Genomic DNA, 18692 nt, shown 5'->3' with positions numbered 1-18692 from the left:
ACATTAGCAGGGTCTCGTTCCTTTATCTGGATTCACTTTAGCATTCACAGTCACGTGAAGCTTGTTATTAACTCGATAAGTCAACCCAGGGTTTCAGCTGAGCGCTCACATGAAACACATGGTGTTGGCAGCATCTGATCAATCATATTCATGGAGACGTGTATCAGCAACAGAGCAGCTGAGTTTGCAGAAGGAAGTCAAACTAAACCACAGGAACAATATGAGGAGATTACACACATAATAAAATACTAGCAGTAACACAGCTGCTGCAGACAAATCAGTCGTGTGATCGTGTGTGAGAGGAGAAGGACTGTAAAGGAGTTTGGTGTTAAAAGCTCTGTATGAATGTGGGAGACTTTGAAGGGCTTTAAAAAGGCCAATATCAAATAAAAGGCAGCAAAATTGCTGAGTGTGAAAGTCACCAGACTTATCAGACCTCTGTGATTAAGACCTGTAAGAACACCTATTTGTACTTGTTGGCATTATATCAAACACACACGTATATTAAGCCTTTGTTTGAACTCTGGTTGAATTTGTTACTTTCAGACTGTGAAACATCACAGAGGCTGCAGCTGCAGATCTTTTATTCACCTGGAAATTTACTTTAAATGTTAGATGGAAAATGTATTGCTCAGTTTCACCAGAGTAAGAACAAGAATCCATAAACCTTCATAAAGACAAACATCTCCCAGAACATTGAGCTGCTGAAGTGTCACTGAAGGGAAAAACTATTTGTCCTCCTCCATCCAGCAACACCTGAAACACCTGAGTGGAAGCTCCTCCCTACACTGTGTTTGAAGCAAAGCACAAAGGAGACACCTGCTGGAGCAGCTGGAGTCCTACAGACACTCAGCCTCTTCACTACACAAACACCTCCTACAACATCCACTCTTTCCACTCTGACTGCTGTGTTTGTGGAAACACTCCAACACACACCGCTTCACATACCAACATAGAAATGTGTGAAAAAGAGCTGAGCTGATATTAAACATGAGGATTTATTCAGAAATACAGAGTCAGGAACAACATCTAGACACACATTACCTCTCAGCAGCAGAAGAACATCCTTTAAAGTCTATATCAATACCCTTCGATTCGTTGCTCTTTAAGGAAACACAGCTGGGTTCAGGTCCAGGAGATTCTGGCCTCTTATTGATCCTAAAAGAAAAACAATAAATGTAACAGCTTCATGAGACAGGAAGGAAAAACTGGAAATATTAAATTAAAGACATGATGAACAATCTCATAAAAATAATGTACTTACTCTTTGTCACATAACAGTCTTTTGTTAAAGTTTAAAACAAAATCCTTCGACATGTTGCTCTTTAAGGAAACACAGCTGGGTTCAGGTCCAGGCTCTGGATTAGTTTCAGGGTTATGTCCAGCTGAGCCTGGTACGCCCCACAGCTCTGGGCTTTAAAACAACACACACAGAGGTATGAGTGTGAATAATGATGGAGCAGTGATGTGAGTGCTGAGCTGTGACATGGAGAAGAGTCATGGACAGTTAGAGATGGTCATCTCACCTCTGAGCTTTGGTCTGGCTCTCATGTTCCCCACACAGAGTGCTTTTAGAGGGAGGGACTCCCTCCTCTCTGTCCTCACACTGATCCATGCTGCTGAAAACATCCAGATGAACAGAATCAACTCTTTGGGGATTTACTGGATGATTGAGCATCAAGACACTTTTTAATATTTTACTAATTTCTGAAGCTTTTTACCAACTTTGTTCAAATTGGTCTGCTGTCATTTTATTGTTGACAAAAAGAGATTTTGAGTTTGAGTGTTGACGTTTCCATGTGGGACTGTTGCTGCAACACCTGGGCCCTATTTCAGGAAGCCGGTTTAGAAAACTCAGAGTGAAAAACGATACTCAGGGTTGAGTAACCCCGAACTGTCCAACTCGGAATATTCGGTTTCAGAAAGGCTGATAACAATTAGTTCAGTCAACGCGGAGTTGCTTTAACCCCAAGTTAAGCGCGCGCACGAGGATACATAAAGCCCTGATTAGTGGAGCACAGATTAAGCGAGTCACCATGGAGACGGAGGGAAAGAAGGCGCGGTCAATGTATTTTACAGCGCTTGAGGCCGAAATTCTGATGGCAGCATATGCCCATAACATGCAAACTTTGCAGAAAAAAAGTAACACAGCCTCAGCTGCCAAAGAAAGGGAGCATGCATGGCAAAAAATAGCCGACAGAGTCAATGCGTGAGTGTTCATTTAAACATTGATCTAGGGATTTCCACCCATTTAACACGTTATTTATTATATTTTATTTTGTATTTTACACATTTTATTTTGTGACGTGATGTGAGCGCAGGTGCAACCCAACAGGCCCCAAACGTTCCTGGCAGCAAGTAAAAATGAAATATAAAAATATAGTCCAAACAGGTAAGGTGTAATTGTATTATGAGCCATAGTGCTTGGTCTGTTTGTCCGATGTAAATCAATTGCAGTTAGAGGCTACATTAATTTTCTTTCTGTAAGCACTTATTGAAATTATCTGATCACATTACAAGTACATATTTGCTTACTCTGTATGCTCAAATGTGACCCGTTATGGCCACTAGAAAAAAAAGCGGAGGCCCAAAAAACAGGTGGGGGTCCTCCACCACCACCACTCACAGAGCCTGGCCACTTGGCTTCCACATTTGTGATAAAGTTGGCAGCATCACATATGATCTTCACAGTGCAGAGAACACAAATTAGCATCCATTACTATGATGAAATAATTTGTTAGTTTGAAATGCTACAGGGAACTATGTACCTGTGCATTAATGCTGTGGAAAGACTTCCTGTTCACATAGTCTCCTTCATTTACTGAAGGAGCAATGATTGGAATGTGAGTGCCATCTGTACAGCCAATCACGCCTGGGAACCGTGAAAATAAATGTAAAATTTAAGTAGTAGTTCAAGTATCACCACATCATGAATTAAGTTTTGTTCATCCTGCTACCTGCAATTTTGTGGAATCCCTCTTTGATAAATCTTGTGGGTCTGTGACCGGGGAACATCACAGACGAGTACAGGAGACGTTTCAGTGCAACTGTAATATTCCTGACTGCCCGACAGACGGTAGCCTTGGAAACGTGCTCAGCGTCACCAATATTATACAGAAAGCTCACGTTTGCAAAAAACCGAAGTGCGATACAAATAATATGTACAGAACTGAGAGAATGTCCGCGATGTGTCACATGAGCAATATTAGGCCTGAGGATGTTATTCAAATAAATTATAGATTGTGCTGAAAAACGGTAACGTTCACACAGAAAATCATCAGGAAATGATAAAATGTCCAAACGCGCTCTAATCACTCTCTCCCGGCGGAGAGCTCTGCGGAGAATTTGGGCTTCAACATCTACTGGCTCTTCAAGGAAGGAGCACGCCATGTCTGACACTTCCTACAGTCAGGTTTCTGACAAAGAGGCGGAGAAGGTCAGGGTTAGTTGAAGTAAACCTGCTAGGGGGCAGGTTAGCTTCACGGAGTGTGTCGTCATAGTGACTCACTCAGGATTAATCTAAACTCGCTTTGTGAAACTGAAAACCCAGAGTTTGTTAACTCAGGGTATACTTACTCAGAGTTTGCACTAAACCGGCTTCCTGAAATAGGGCCCAGGCAGAGCTCTTTGAGTTTCTTGTGCATGAGGGAGAGAACTGGACAAAACTCATACTGGAGACATACAAACACAGATGTGTTTGTATGTGTGGGGGTCAAGATGTGACCCCATAAACAACTTCCCTAAACCTGCAGTCCAGCTATTGTTGGGATTTAAATATATATTCTTAATTCTTATTTTCTCATATTTTTTTAATTTATTTTAATATGAGATGCCTTCAGAAACTGAGCTCAGAGGAGACAAGACTAGGTTAAGGCATAAAACAATAAAAGAAGGTATGACCTCTCTCATGATCCCAAGTTGTGTGTGCATGCCAGAGCACTCTGGAAGGCACACAGAGTCTTTACAGACTACTAAGGATCAAACCTCTATCATCATGCAATCGATTATAAAACTCTAAGCATATATGAGTAAATATTTCTAAGCATAAATGACAATCAACAATATTAACCTTACAATTGGCATCAGGGATTTACTTTTAGGCAATAGGGCAGTTTTACTTGCTGCTCAGCAAAAACATATTTATGTTACAGTTTTTTCAGCTAAGAAGAGCTTAAAGACTCTCAGCTTTTATACTCAAGCCCCTGTAAATAGTTGGACAAAAAAATCATTTTCTCAGAAGTGTTCATGTTCATGTTCCTTTATTCACAGATTATTTCACAGATAGAGACTGAATAACATTTGTAACCCGGCACTTTGCAAAAACCAATGACTTTAAATAAGTATTGTATTACTTTAAAAGTCGGAATATAGTATAAATACTATGCCTAACCAGAAACGTGTGACTTTTATTAAAAAAATATTTTTAAAAAATTGATCGTTTAAATGCATTTATCTTTAAATAGTTTTTGTCATTAACCAAAATGCAGTGAGTTTATTTTCGAAATGTAAAACCTGTCAAACCCGTTTATGGTGTGAACGAAGTGGACATTTTATGACGCAGTATTTTAAAGCAGAGTCAGACATGAGAATCTAGAAACTATCAACTACATGTAGGTAAAAGACTAATTTATGACTTTTTTTTAGCTTGTGCTGTTTCCATGAATACAAAGACAAATCGTTAAAGGAGGAAACAAAGCAAACTTACAGTTTCTTCACACACCAACAAGCTCCGCTCCACACCTGGGCCCTGTTTCAGGAAGCCGGTTTGGAAAACTCAGAGTGAAAAACGACACTCACGGTTGAGTAACCCCGAACTGTCCAACTCGGAATATTCCGTTTCAGAAAGGCTGATAACAATTAGTTCAATCAAGGCGGAGTTGCTTTAACCCCAAGTGAAGCGCGCGGACGAGGATACATAAAGCCCTGATAAGCGGAGCACAGATTAAGCGAGTCACCATGGAGACGGAGGGAAAGAAGGCGCGGTCAATGTATTTCACAGCGCTTGAGGCCGAAATGCTGATGGCAGCATATGCCGATAACATGCAAATTCCGCGGAAAAAAGTAACACAGCGACAGCTGCAAAAGAAAGTGAGCATGCATGGCAAAACATAGCCGACAGAGTCAATGCGTGAGTGTTAATTTAAACATTGATCTAGGGATTTCCACCCATTTAACACGTTATTTTATCATATGTTATTTTATTTGTTATTTTATACATTTTATTTTGTGACGTGATGTGAGCGCAGGTGCAACCCAACAGGCCCCAAACGTGCCTGGCAGCAAGTAAAAATGAAATATAAAAATATAGTCCAAACAGGTAAGGTGTAATTGTATTATGAGCCATAGTGCTTGGTCTGTTTGTCCGATGTAAATCAATTGCAGTTAGAGGTTACATTAATTTTCTGTCTGTAAGCACTTATTGAAATTATCTGAGCACATTACAAGTACATATTTGCTTACTCTGTATGCTCAAATGTGACCCGTTATAGCCAACAGAAAAAAAGCGGAGGCCCGAAAAACAGGTGGGGGTCCTCCTCCACCACCACTCACAGAGGCTGAGCAGTTGGCCCTCAGCCAAAACAGTGGGCGCCCTGTGGCCGAAGGCATCTCTGCGGGGACATCCTCTGAGTCAATAACCCCGCAAGACACGAGTGCCTACATAGGGGGTAAATTCAAAATAATACATGATGTGCATACATCCTTTCTTCACAGTCACCTTCGCAGTGCTACTCATTCATTTGATAAACTCTTTACCATAATGGATTATTTTGTAGTGAAGTTATTTTCCTACTGATTTTGCCTTCCCTCAGTCTTGGTTGTCTTTGAGAGTATAATGACAATGAAGTGTAAGGTGCTTGGTATGTTTGTTAATTGCCATTTGGTCCCTTGTAAGTTATAAGTGACCTGTATAAACCTCATATTCTATCAGTTGATGGTGATGGTGTACTGCATCTGGTGCAGCCTCCTGTTGAGCCAGACCAACATGCAGTTGTGAGTAATACTCCACAGATTATATGAGTTTACAGTAGAACAGCAATGTTGTCTATTTCTTTACTACAGGAAAATAATGAAGAAACATTGACAGCTGTTACAGAGGAGGAAGCAACAGAGACACTTTATGAGGTTTACATCTTTTAATACTTTGTGTACAGGAAATACAGGCGACCAATAAAGCCAGTTGAACAAAAAATCTGTTTATTCTTCTTTCAACATGTTGAGGTGATGGGTCAAAAGGAATGATTGTGACATATGGTGTCTCTGACTGCTCTTCCATCTTGTATGTCCGTGGGAGGGTCAGGATGTTCATGGTTTGGATCACTGCTGATGTTTGGTTCAGAAGGACAGTGTTCTCCTCTAATTGTGGCAATGTTGTGAAGAATCACACATGCCACAATAATGTCACATGCCCTTTCTGGGGTGACCCTGAGTCTTTGCAGGCACTGGAACCGGGCCTTAAGCATTCCGATAGTCATTTCAACTCTGGCTCTTGTCCTGCAATTAGCCAGATTATATCGCTGCTGTGGGCCCGGTTCAGGGTCAGGGTAAGGGGTAAGCAAATAGGGTAAACATGGATACCCCCTATCACCAAGCAAGTAGCCAGTGAACTCTCCTAAGACAGAAGGATACACTTCAGTTCAAATGTCCCTGAAGCAATTGGTCTTTATATATTTTAAAGTATTTTCAACTCACCATGTCCAAATTTTGTGCTCAGTGTACATTCACGGAATATTTGTGAGTCATGGACAGAGCCTGGCCACTTGGCTTCCACATTTGTGATAATGTTGGCAGCATCACATATGATCTTCACAGTGCAGAGAACACAAATTAGCATCCATTACTATGATGAAATAATTTGTTAGTTTGACATGCTACAGGGAACTATGTACCTGTACATTAATGCTGTGGAAAGACTTCCTGTTCACATAGTCTCCTTCATTTACTGAAGGAGCAATAATTGGAATGTGAGTACCATCTATACAGCCAATCACGCCTGGGAACCGTGAAAATAAATGTAAAATTTAAGTAGTAGTTCAAGTATCACCACATCATAAATTAAGTTTTGTTCATCCTGATACCTGCAATTTTGTGGCATCCCTCTTTGATGAATCTTGTGGGTCTGTGACCGGGGAACACCACAGACGAGTACAGGAGACGTTTCAGTGCAACTGTAACATTCCTGACTGCCCGACAGACGGTAGCCTTGGAAACGTGCTCAGCGTCACCAATATTATACAGAAAGCTCCCGTTTGCAAAAAACCGAAGTGCAATACAAATAATATGTACAGAACTGAGAGCATGTCCGCGATGTGTCACATGCGTAATATATGGCCTGAGGATGTTATCCAAATAAATTATAGATTGTGCTGAGAAACGGTAACGTTCGCACAGGAAATCATCAGGTAATGATAAGATGTCCAGACGCGCTCGAATCACTCTCTCCCGGCGGAGAGCTCTGCGGAGAATTTGGGCTTCGATATCTACCGGCTCTTCAAGGAAGGGACACGCCATGTCTGAGACTTCCTACTGTCAGGTTTCCGACAAAGGGGCGGAGACAGTCAGGGTTAGTTGTGGTAAACCTGCTAGGGGGCAGGTTAGCTTCACGGCGTGTGTCGTCATAGTGACTCACTCAGGCTGCAGCTGAACTCGCTTTGTGAAACCGAAAACCCAGAGTTTTCGTTAACTCAGGGTATACTTACTCAGTTTTTCCACTAAACCGGCTTCCTGAAACAGGGCCCAGGGCCCTGTTTCAGGAAGCCGGTTTGGAAAACTCAGAGTGAAAAACGATACTCAGGGTTGAGTAACCCCGAACTGTCCAACTCGGAATATTCGGTTTCAGAAAGGCTGATAACAAGTAGTTCAGTCAACGCGGAGTTGCTTTAACCCCAAGTGAAGCGCGCGGACGAGGATACATAAAGCCCTGATAAGCGGAGCACAGATTAAGCGAGTCACCATGGAGACGGAGGGAAAGAAGGCGCGGTCAATGTATTTTACAGCGCTTGAGGCCGAAATTCTGATGGCAGCATATGCCGATAACATGCAAATTCCGCGGAAAAAAGTAACACAGCGACAGCTGCAAAAGAAAGGGAGCATGCACGGCAAAACATAGCCGACAGAGTCAATGCGTGAGTGTTAATATAAACATTGATCGAGGGATTTCCACCCATTTAACACGTTATTTTATTATATGTTATTTTATTTGTTATTTTATACATTTTATTTTGTGATGTGATGTGAGCGCAGGTGCAACCCAACAGGCCCCAAACGTTCCTGGCAGCAAGTAAAAATGAAATATAAAAATATAGTCCAAACAGGTAAGGTGTAATTGTATTATGAGCCATAGTGCTTGGTCTGTTTGTCCCATGTAAATCAATTGCAGTTAGAGGCTACATTAATTTTCTTTCTGTAAGCACTTATTGAAATTATCTGAGCACATTACAAGTACATATTTGCTTACTCTGTATGCTCAAATGTGGCCCGTTATAGCCAACAGAAAAAAGCAGAGGCCCGAAAAACAGGTGGGGGTCCTCCACCACTCACAGAGGCTGAGCAGTTGGCCCTCAGCCAAAACAGTGGGCGCCCTGTGGCTGAAGGCATCTCTGCGGGGACATCCTCTGAGTCAATAACCTATGTCTACATAGGGGGTAAATCCAAAATAATACATGATGTGCATACATCCTTTCTTCACAGTCACCTTTGCAGTGCTACTCATTCATTTGATAAACTCTTTACCATAATGGATTATTTTGTAGTGAAGTTATTTTCCTACTGATTTTGCCTTGCCTCAGTCTTGGTTGTCTTTGAGAGCATAATGACAATGAAGTGTAAGGTGATTAGTATGTTTGTTAATTGCCATTTGGTCCCTTGTAAGTTATAAGTGACCTGTATGAACCTCATATTCTATCAGTTGATGGTGGTGGTGTACTGCATCTGGTGCAGCCTCCTGTTGAGCCAGACCAACATGCAGTTGTGAGTAATACTCCACAGATTATATGAGTTTACAGTAGAACAGCAATGTTGTTTATTTCTTTACTACAGGAAAATAATGAAGAAACATTGACAGCTGTTACAGAGGAGGAAGCAACAGAGACACTTTATGAGGTTTACATCTTTTAATACTTTGTGTACAGGAAACACAGGCGACCAATAAAGCCAGTTGAACAAAAAATCTGTTTATTCTTCTTTCAACATGTTGAGGTGATGGGTCAAAGGAAATGATTGTGACATATGGTGTCTCTGACTGCGCTTCCATCTTGTATGTCCGTGGGAGGGTCAGGATGTTCATGGTTTGGATCACTGCTGATGTTTGGTTCAGAAGGACAGTGTTCTCCTCTAATTGTGGCAATGTTGTGAAGAATCACACATGCCACAATAATGTCACATGCCCTTTCTGGGGTGACCCTGAGTCTTTGCAGGCACTGGAACCGGGCCTTAAGCATTCCGATAGTCATTTCAACTCTGGCTCTTGTCCTGCAATTAGCCAGATTATGTCGCTGCTGTGGGCCCAGTTCAGGGTCAGGGTAAGGGGTAAGCAAATAGGGTAAACATGGATACCCCCTATCACCAAGCAAGTAGCCAGTGAACTCTCCTAAGACAGAAGGGTACACTTCAGTTCAAATGTCCCTGAAGCAATTGGTCTTTATATATTTTAAAGTATTCTCAACTCACCATGTCCAAATTTTGTGCTCAGTGTACATTCACGGAATATTTGTGAGTCATGGACAGAGCCTGGCCACTTGGCTTCCACATTTGTGATAATGTTGGCAGCATCACATATGATCTTCACAGTGCAGAGAACACAAATTAGCATCCATTACTATAATGAAATAATTTGTTAGTTTGACATGCTACAGGGAACTATGTACCTGTACATTAATGCTGTGGAAAGACTTCCTGTTCACATAGTCTCCTTCATTTACTGAAGGAGCAATAATTGGAATGTGAGTACCATCCATACAGCCAATCACACCTGGGAACCCTGAAAATAAATGTAAAATTTAAGTAGTAGTTCAAGTATCACCACATCATAAATTAAGTTTTGTTCATCCTGATACCTGCAATTTTGTGGCATCCCTCTTTGATAAATCTTGTGGGTCTATGACCGGGGAACACCACAAACGAGTACAGGAGACGTTTCAGTGCAACTGTAACAGTCCTGACTGCCCGACAGACGGTAGCCTTGGAAACGTGCTCAGCGTCACCAATATTATACAGAAAGCTCCCGTTTGCAAAAAACCGAAGTGCAATACAAATAATATGTACAGAACTGAGAGCATGTCCGCGATGTGTCACATGAGCAATATATGGCCTGAGGATGTTATCCAAATAAATTATAGATTGTGCTGAGAAACGGTAACGTTCGCACAGGAAATCATCAGGTAATGATAAGATGTCCAGACGCGCTCGAATCACTCTCTCCCGGCGGAGAGCTCTGCGGAGAATTTGGGCTTCACGATCTACTGGCTCTTCAAGGAAGGGACACGCCATGTCTGACACTTCCTACTGTCAGGTTTCCGACAAAGGGGCGGAGACAGTCAGGGTTAGTTGTAGTAAACCTGCTAGGGGGCAGGTTAGCTTCACGGAGTGTGTCGTCATAGTGACTCACTCAGGCTGCAGCTGAACTCGCTTTGTGAAACCGAAAACCCAGAGTTTTCGTTAACTCAGGGTATACTTACTCAGTTTTTCCACTAAACCGGCTTCCTGAAACAGGGCCCTGGACACTAAACACAGACACACAGGTGAGTTTCTTCCGGGAAGGAGGCGGGACTCCACCTGAAGCTCACAGGTGGGAGGGGCTCAGCTCTGTGTGTGCTGATGTGTTAACTTTAAAAATATGCCGTCTGACTGCTCAGACTGAGTCAGAGTAAAGTTCACATGTTGACGTGTGGAGACATGAAACCTTGTTGTAGCTGCAGGTGTGAACACACTGATCCCAGATCAGCTCTGCTGTATTTGTAACATGAACATTTCTGCTGCAAAGCTTCAAATGTTCAGCATGTTTCTTTGTTTCCAGTCTATAGATCCAGTCACACTTTCTACCTTCACCTGTGCAGCAGAGGCGGAGGCAGACATTTGAAACCAACCGTCCAATCAGTGAGCAGCATCAACACCTGAGCTTCCTTCAGACTCTGTTATTGAAGATGTTGTTGGTACAAAGTTCATCTGCTGCTCACATGAATCGTGTGATGAAAGCTTTGTTTCACTGAATGTTTCTTCAAAGCTCATTTCAACCTGTTGAAGTCATGAATGAAAGTGCAGACTGAGAGTGGATCACATGATGTTTAAGGTGTGTCATGTGACATGTTCAGTATTGTCACACATGTCTAGTTTGTCCCTGATATCATAACTGCTCAAACACTGATGATTATATTTGAAGAATTATTACTGATGGCAGCAAAGTTTGAATTGAGCTCTCTGTCTGTGCGGATTTGTCGCCCTCTGGAGGTCAAAACACAAACTGCATGATGTAGTGACATCATGCAGATATATACACACACATATACATATATCACTGACTTTCAGCTTGTTGTGTTTGTGGATATAGGACTGACTTTAATTATTAAACATTCGCACATAAATAAGTGACGTCATATTCAGTACTTTTGACAGTTCACTCTTCGGCTGCTCCATCTTATTAGGGAAATTCCATGTACATAAATTTCAAAACTCAATCCCATCATTTAATTTGTTTTTGATTGAAATTGAATATTACTTAAACTCTCTTAAATTAAGTTCCAATAAAAAAGGTTTATCATTGATTTAAATTCATTCAGAAATGTTTAACGAATGAGCTGTCACAACTTTCAAGTACAAAGTTGTTATGAAGTCTGTCACATTCCCCCTTTTTTTTTTCTTTTTTTCTCCTTTATTTATTTATCCTTCTTATTTCATTGTACTGTATATTGTTACTCTTATTTGCCTTGTATGTCTACTGAAAAAACTGAATTGGAATGACTGACTGTTCACTTTATAATTTCAATAAAGTTTGGGGGGAAAAAAAGAAAATCTCTTCGGCCGCTCCCTTCTGCCGTATTTTGCGGCAAAATTATCAACACCCACCGCTGCGCTATGAATTGTGGGATATATGGGACCACGAAGCGTGCGCCGGACCACGCTTGATATTTGGGGAAATTGACGGCGCATTTGGAGTATGCATTTGAAGTACACTTCGAATTGGGACAGCCGTTGTCGCGTGGCGGTGACGTAACCGCACTTAAAATGCGTACTTCAAGCATGCAGACCCTGAATTGGGACAGAGCCATCAAGCCATCCTGTCACACTGAGCATGTGCAAACACAGCAGCCAACATCCTGTTGCACTGAGCATGTGCAAACACAGCAGCCAACATCCTGTTACACTGAGCATGTGCAAACACAGCAGCCAACATCCTGTTACACTGAGCATGTGCAAACACAGCAACCAACATCCTGTCATACTGAGCATGTGCAAACACAGCAGCCAACATCCTGTCACACTGAGCATGTGCAAACACAGCAGCCAACATCCTGTCACACTGAGCATGTGCAAACACCGCTCTCAGCTTCAATCACTCACAAGCTCCACCCTCCACTTAAAAGCCCAGAACAAAGCTTGTGACCAACACAGCACAGACAGAGGTGATGTTCACGCTCTGTTTCTGGGTGGGAAACTCACCTGTGGATGTGGCTGTTCCTCCCCTACAATCTCTGATGTCACAGCTGCTAAATTAGACTGAACTGAAGCCAGACTCAAACAGAAAACATCCTCAAAGACTTAGAGAGAGCGCTGCTCTATCTCTGGACCCAAAATATATGTTCCACCACCACGCTGCAATGCATCTTGGGATAGGGTGTTCGGTGGCCCTGAGAGGCCAAACGGACTGCAACTTCAGAAAACACTTGCAAAAAGAAAAAATACTGCAAAAAGGAAAACGCTGCAAAAAGAAAGACGCTGCACTGCAACTTCAAGAAAGACGCTGCACTGCAAAAAAAAAAAACCGCTACAAAAAGAAAAACGCTACGAAAAGAAAAACGCTACAAAAAGAAAAACGCTGCAAAAAGAAAAGCGCTGCAAAAGCACACAAAGCACAACGGAAATAGGAAAAAAGACAACGGAAAGCTTCATTTCTAAGGCTACATTAAACATTATCTTTGTTAGAATTAACTTTGAATGTATATTCCAGGTATCTGTAGTATTATTAGAATCATGAGATTACAACACATTTACCTCTCCTCCACTTCTTTGAAGCGTGTCCCAGTCCTAGCGCACTGGTTAGCATGTTTTGGTTCGTGCAGCTGGTCCGTCAGGTTATTGTCTCCCCAGGAACATTTCCGTTGTCTTTTTTCCTATTTCCGTTGTGCTTTGTGTGCTTTTGCAGCGTTTTTCTTTTTGCAGTGCAGCGTTTTTCTTGAAGTTGCAGTGCAGCGTCTTTCTTTTTGTAGCATTTTTCTTTTTGCAGTGCAGTGTTTTTCTTGAAGTTGCAGTGCAGCGTCTTTCTTTTTGCAGCATTTTCCTTTTTGCAGCATTTTTCTTTTTGCAAGTGTTTTCTGAAGTTGCAGTCCGTTTGGCCTCTCAGGGCCACCGTAAGGGTGGGCCCACCTGTGCTTCAAATCCAGGGAGAAGGTGGACACGTTTGTGGGAGGCTAGGATTCTGGACGCCCTTTGTGGCCACACTGTGATGTCATGGACCTTCAGAGGAAGCAGAGGCTGAATTTAAATACACCTGCTGACTTCATGTGTTCTGCTCTGACAGCTGGCATGTGTCACAGCGTGGATAATAAATCCATCAAACTTCACTCAGCTCCAATAACACCATCAGTGTTTGATGTCCAGAGGATTCATCAGCTTTAACCATGATAGAAGCAGGAAGTTAAGATGAAGATGATAAACCACACTGAGCGCCACACTGCGAGCAGGTTCGCAGAGATCTGAGCAAGAGCGAATGAAAAAACTGAGCGAGAGGGGCTGTTATTAAATGAATGAAGTCCTCACCTCCCAGCTTCAGTCAGACTGGTTCACCTGTCCCCACACCAGTCACACCACTGGCTGAGAACATGGATCAGCACTTGCACTTGAGCACATGGATAATGTGACTTGGAGCTCTTTTGGTTCAGAGACAGCAAGCAGTTAGGCAAAGAGAGAAGAACTCAGCCTGTGGGATTCACTGAAAGATGTCATATAAATCCTCAGCACCATCCACAAGCATTTGCATTATTTGCAAAGAACATGGAGAACATCGGTGTATGAACGCAGCAGTACTCGTCTATATTGGAAAACAACATTTACAGCTACATTTACCAGAGGATCACAGACCCGCGCAGTAAACACAAGAGAGATAAACATGTTTGTGAACACAGGTTTGTTCTTAAAGATTTATGACTTAATGCCAAACTATTCTGATCTCATTTTAAAATGAAACATGTCCATGTAATGACTGCATTAACCTGATGGGCCTGAGGTCAAGTTTAGGATATATTGTTCATTTCGCCAAAAGATATTTCAGATTGGTCATACCTGATAAGTAGAAAAAGTAAAAATTATCTTTGAATGGTGTTTTTGTGTTTATTTATTTCTAAATGCTTGGACTGGCCAAAATGAAAAGGATTAGCAATGATTATGTAACACTGGTGGTGCAATACTAGTAATGGGCATGTAAGACCTGTTAATGCTACTTCTTGCCTTCGTTGCCTGTAGTACGGCAGTATAGTTACCTTTAACCACAGTACGAGGACAGAAGGGAAATATGGACCAGATCAGACAGGTTCTAGATTTGTAGGAGCTAAGGGTGTATGACAACAGAGGACTTGTACACAGTAGGTGTAGAAAACACAATTGCATTTATTAGCAATTATTAAAGTTGTGCACATTTAACAAAAGTAGAGTGCGCTTCTTGAAAACAAAATAAAATAAAATAAACCCCACAAATGGTCGACCCAAGGATATATTGTCTTTTGTGTCTTTTTTAAAGTCAATTTCAGTCTTTCAATGTTCAATAGTCACTCAGTGTGTTTGTAACCAGTCGGGTTACAATCTACCAGTTCATCCGGCTATTTGGGCTGGGCTCGCCATCCAGTACTGGAAAAGGGATCCTCGATTCTTCTCAGGTCCTCAAAACCAATCCAATCCAAATAAGCAAAGGGAAAAAACCTGACCTGGGGACCAGGCCAGAACACAGTAGTTCAACATTTAAGCTATCATGCCTGTAACTTATTATTACTACTGGTTGCTTGTAGTGCTTCTAAATTTCTTTCAAAATATTCTATGTTGTACAACAAATTATTCTCATTTCAAAGGGAAAAAGTGCATAGGAAGCACACATTTAAAACAATACTAAATAGCTCAGCAGTGCATTAAAAATACACATTGGCTTGAGACTTATCAAGTTTCTGTCACGGTCTGGCTGGCAGACCGTGGGGAGATGGGGGAAATAGGACCCAAACGCCGGACTCTTCAGTGCAACAGTGTTTATTTACAAGGTGGTGAAGTAAACAACAATGAATCCCCAGTTTCCCAGACTCCCGTGTAGTGTCTTCTTCCCTAAAGTCCCCGTGTAGTGCTCTCTGCTCCAGTGTCCCTGCACTCCCCGTGCTCACTGCTCCTTCTTGTCCCACACTCCTCCTGAGGGGAAAACAATAGAGGCAGCCGTTACACACTTGTCCCAGCAGGCATACACTCACACTTGACTATGTTAGAAGACTGACGTGTAGTCCAACGCAATAATCCAGCATCGGTGGAAGCTCCATCACTCATCTAAATAGCTCCCCCGACGAGCCCAGATGAGGAGCAGGTGTGCGGCCAGGACTTCGGGTGTGGCCAGCCCTCAAGTTATGCCCGCCCCCAGGGCTGAAGGTGCCTGTAACTTGACCACAGCAGAAAGGCAATACACACACATACCTGCCTACATACAGATGTGCACAGGGGCAGTGCAGACAACACACCAAATAATGATAATAATAATAATAATAATAATAGTCACAGTCCCCACTGCCCACGGACCCCGAGTCCCCAGAGCCGGGTCCGTGACAGTTTCAGCTAAGTACAGTGCAGGTGAAGGCACTTAATTTCACGTTGCTAATACTTAATTGTGCAGAACTATAATTAGCACCATGAGAAAAGTGAACATGTGCTAACATAACAACTTCGCACAAAACCATACATCAATACCACAGTAATGTGACATAAACCTTTAAAGAACATCTCGTATAAAGTGCAGCAGACTCAGTGCTAATTGCTTTAGCCTCGGAAAAGGCACTTTCATTGCAAAATGGCTAACGGAAGTTAGCATCGGAGCTAGCGGCAAGTAGCATGCTATGCTAGCGCACGTGTTTGGTTTTTTTTTTTATTAACAATTGAAGCAATACAGTCACAAACAACATAACACATTATAGAGCAAATGAAATCTCGTGGAGGATAAAAAAAAAAACACAGTCAATACAACAAAACTAACAGCAAGGATATGGGGGGACGGGGGCTAGACAAAAAATCCACAGTATTAACGGGGAAGAATTAAAAAAAGAGCACAGGTTGATACACAATAAAGGTAATAATCAAAACAGTAGCAAATGGGAAATGTCATCATAGATTGTGGCAAATCTGCTTGACTTCAGTTTTTTAAGTGACATGAAATAATGTTTAAAGTCATTGATGAACCATGTAAAGGATGGTTTTCTATTCCTCCATTTACAACAATGTATATGGTATTTACCTAACAGGATGACAATGTTAATCACAGTAGAGACAGATGGATGTTGTTTAGCCATATAGAAAATAATATCAGAAATATTAAACTGGGGAATATCGTTGATCTTGAGGGATAACCAACTGTGTAGTTCTAACCAAAAGGCAGCTGATACAGGACATGAGAAAAACAAATGGTGTAATGTTTCACAGGCTGAATCACAAAATGCACACTGATCAACCTCAAATTTAAACCTCCTCTTCAAAAATTCAGACACAGGATATATATTATTAATTATCTTGAAATGAGTTTCTTTTACTTTTGGGGAGACAGGCCACTGAGTGAATTTTGAGAACGCCTTTTCCATGAGTGACTGGTCCCCATGAAGGGCCTGCAAATATCTACCTGAGTTAAACCCCTGGAAAAGAATAGATTTAAAATTCACACTGATAAATTTATTGTTACATTTACTATCATTTAGGATGGAAAACAACACTAAGCTTTCTGTCTTTATATGCTGGCGATAATCAAGCATATCAAAAATCAATCTAATGTGATTGTGTATATGTCTTCCTTTTATAAACGCCGACTGACATTCATCCACTAAATGTGATAAACAATCATTTAAGCGGTTCGCATATACATGAGCCAGTAATTTATAATCATTACACAGAAGGGTTATGGGTCTCCAATTATCCAGAAGTAGTTTGTCTTTGTTGGGTTTTGGAATTAAAGTAATTAGATGTCATGGTCTCCGCCCCTCGTCAGCTGACAGCCGTCAGGTGTTTTGTTTTTGTTTACCTTTCTCTCTCACCTCTGCTCTCCCTTTTTCTCTCGCCCTCTTCCATTCTCTCTTTCTCCTGCCGGGGCGGAGCTCAGTATGGGCTCCTGCCCCTGGCCTACGCACCTGGAGGTGATCAGCACATCTGTCGCTGATCATGAAAGATTGGAACCCTTCTTAAGAGGGCGAGTCTGCTCTACTCGTCGCTGGATCGTTGAGTCATCAGCGTCAGTCGTCCTGTATTTTGTAAAGTCAGTTTATGAGCATGTCTGAACCAGGAGACTAATGGTTTTTTTCTGCCTGTGCATAGATTGCCTCTGGACTTGTTCTTCCCCTGTGCCTGGCGACTGAACGGGAGCAAGAGAGATAAAGGAGAGGAGATGTGCTAGGACTGAATGGAAACTTTCCCTTCCTGGACTCCTGCCTCTTTCACTCCTGGACCCTGGAACCCCGGCCCCTTTTTCCTTTGACACTATTATGTGTATATATGAATTCCACTGTAGGAAACACTGTAAATAAATGCACCTTTTGAAGACACTAGTGGTCTGCGCGTGAGTCCGATCTACGAAACGTGACAGAACGATCCAGCCACAACATGGACTCAGCAGATCAGAATACCATCGGTCAGGCACTGGCTGCCCAAGAAGCGGCGCTGACTCGCCACGAACAAATGTTATATCAGCTGCGAGGTGAGATCGCTGCACTAACTCAAGCTGTTTCCGGTTTGACTACGCCAGGGGGAGTACAGCCAGGGACCTCCCAGCCGGCTCGCCCTGCCCAGCAGGAGACACTCGCGGCGGCTACGGCCGGTCCCTCATCGGCAGCCACCCCATCCTCTGACGGTCCTCTGCCTTCGCCTGAGCCCTTTTCAGGGGAGAAAGAGAAGTGCTCTGGCTTTCTGGCCCAGTGTTCATTGATTTTCCGCGAACAGCGGCGTTTTCATAACAATGACGGGGCAAAGATTGCGTTCTTGGTACAGATGCTTCGTGACCGGGCTTTGAAATGGGCCCAGGTCGTGTTAAACTCCAACCCGGAGATCTCTTTTGAGAGGTTTGTGATTAACTTTAAGACTGTGTTTAATCAGGGCTCTGGAGTCGAGGCTGCGGCGCTCCGCCTCCTTAACTTTAAGCAAGGTAAGCGGAGTATGGCAGATTATTCAATCGACTTTGGATTTTGGCAGAAGAAACCGGCTGGGGACCGGATGCGCTCAGGAGCACATTGTTAAATAACATCCGGGAAGATCTGAAAGATGAATTG

The 18692-nt window shown here is 42.4% G+C and overlaps 2 protein-coding genes and 3 long non-coding RNA genes across 5 annotated transcripts in view; 1 reads left to right on the top strand and 4 right to left on the bottom strand.

Annotated features, from left to right (window-relative positions):
* Window positions 1-18692, bottom strand: part of LOC145425170 (ribonuclease inhibitor-like) — a 291209-nt gene that overhangs the window by 38287 nt on the left and 234230 nt on the right. The gene's annotated exons all lie outside the window — the stretch shown is intronic.
* The window catches only part of LOC145425144 (NACHT, LRR and PYD domains-containing protein 12-like), a 596587-nt gene that overhangs the window by 368491 nt on the left and 209404 nt on the right, over window positions 1-18692 (bottom strand). The window lies entirely within an intron of this gene.
* On the bottom strand, window positions 6116-7735 carry LOC145425186 (uncharacterized). Its single transcript, XR_013905847.1, has 2 exons — window positions 6888-7735; window positions 6116-6802 (listed from the first exon to the last, which is right to left on the bottom strand). It is a non-coding gene; the product is annotated as an uncharacterized LOC145425186 (long non-coding RNA).
* LOC145425194 (uncharacterized) lies at window positions 9150-10735 on the bottom strand. The gene is made up of 2 exons (XR_013905856.1): window positions 9864-10735; window positions 9150-9778 (listed from the first exon to the last, which is right to left on the bottom strand). It is a non-coding gene; the product is annotated as an uncharacterized LOC145425194 (long non-coding RNA).
* Window positions 17496-17972, top strand: LOC145425210 (uncharacterized). The gene is made up of 2 exons (XR_013905877.1): window positions 17496-17662; window positions 17746-17972. It is a non-coding gene; the product is annotated as an uncharacterized LOC145425210 (long non-coding RNA).

The sequence above is a fragment of the Astatotilapia calliptera genome, chromosome 3, assembly GCF_964374335.1.
Source record: "Astatotilapia calliptera chromosome 3, fAstCal68.1, whole genome shotgun sequence".
Classification (NCBI taxonomy): domain Eukaryota; kingdom Metazoa; phylum Chordata; class Actinopteri; order Cichliformes; family Cichlidae; genus Astatotilapia; species Astatotilapia calliptera.
This window is presented reverse-complemented; position numbering and strand designations above follow the sequence as displayed.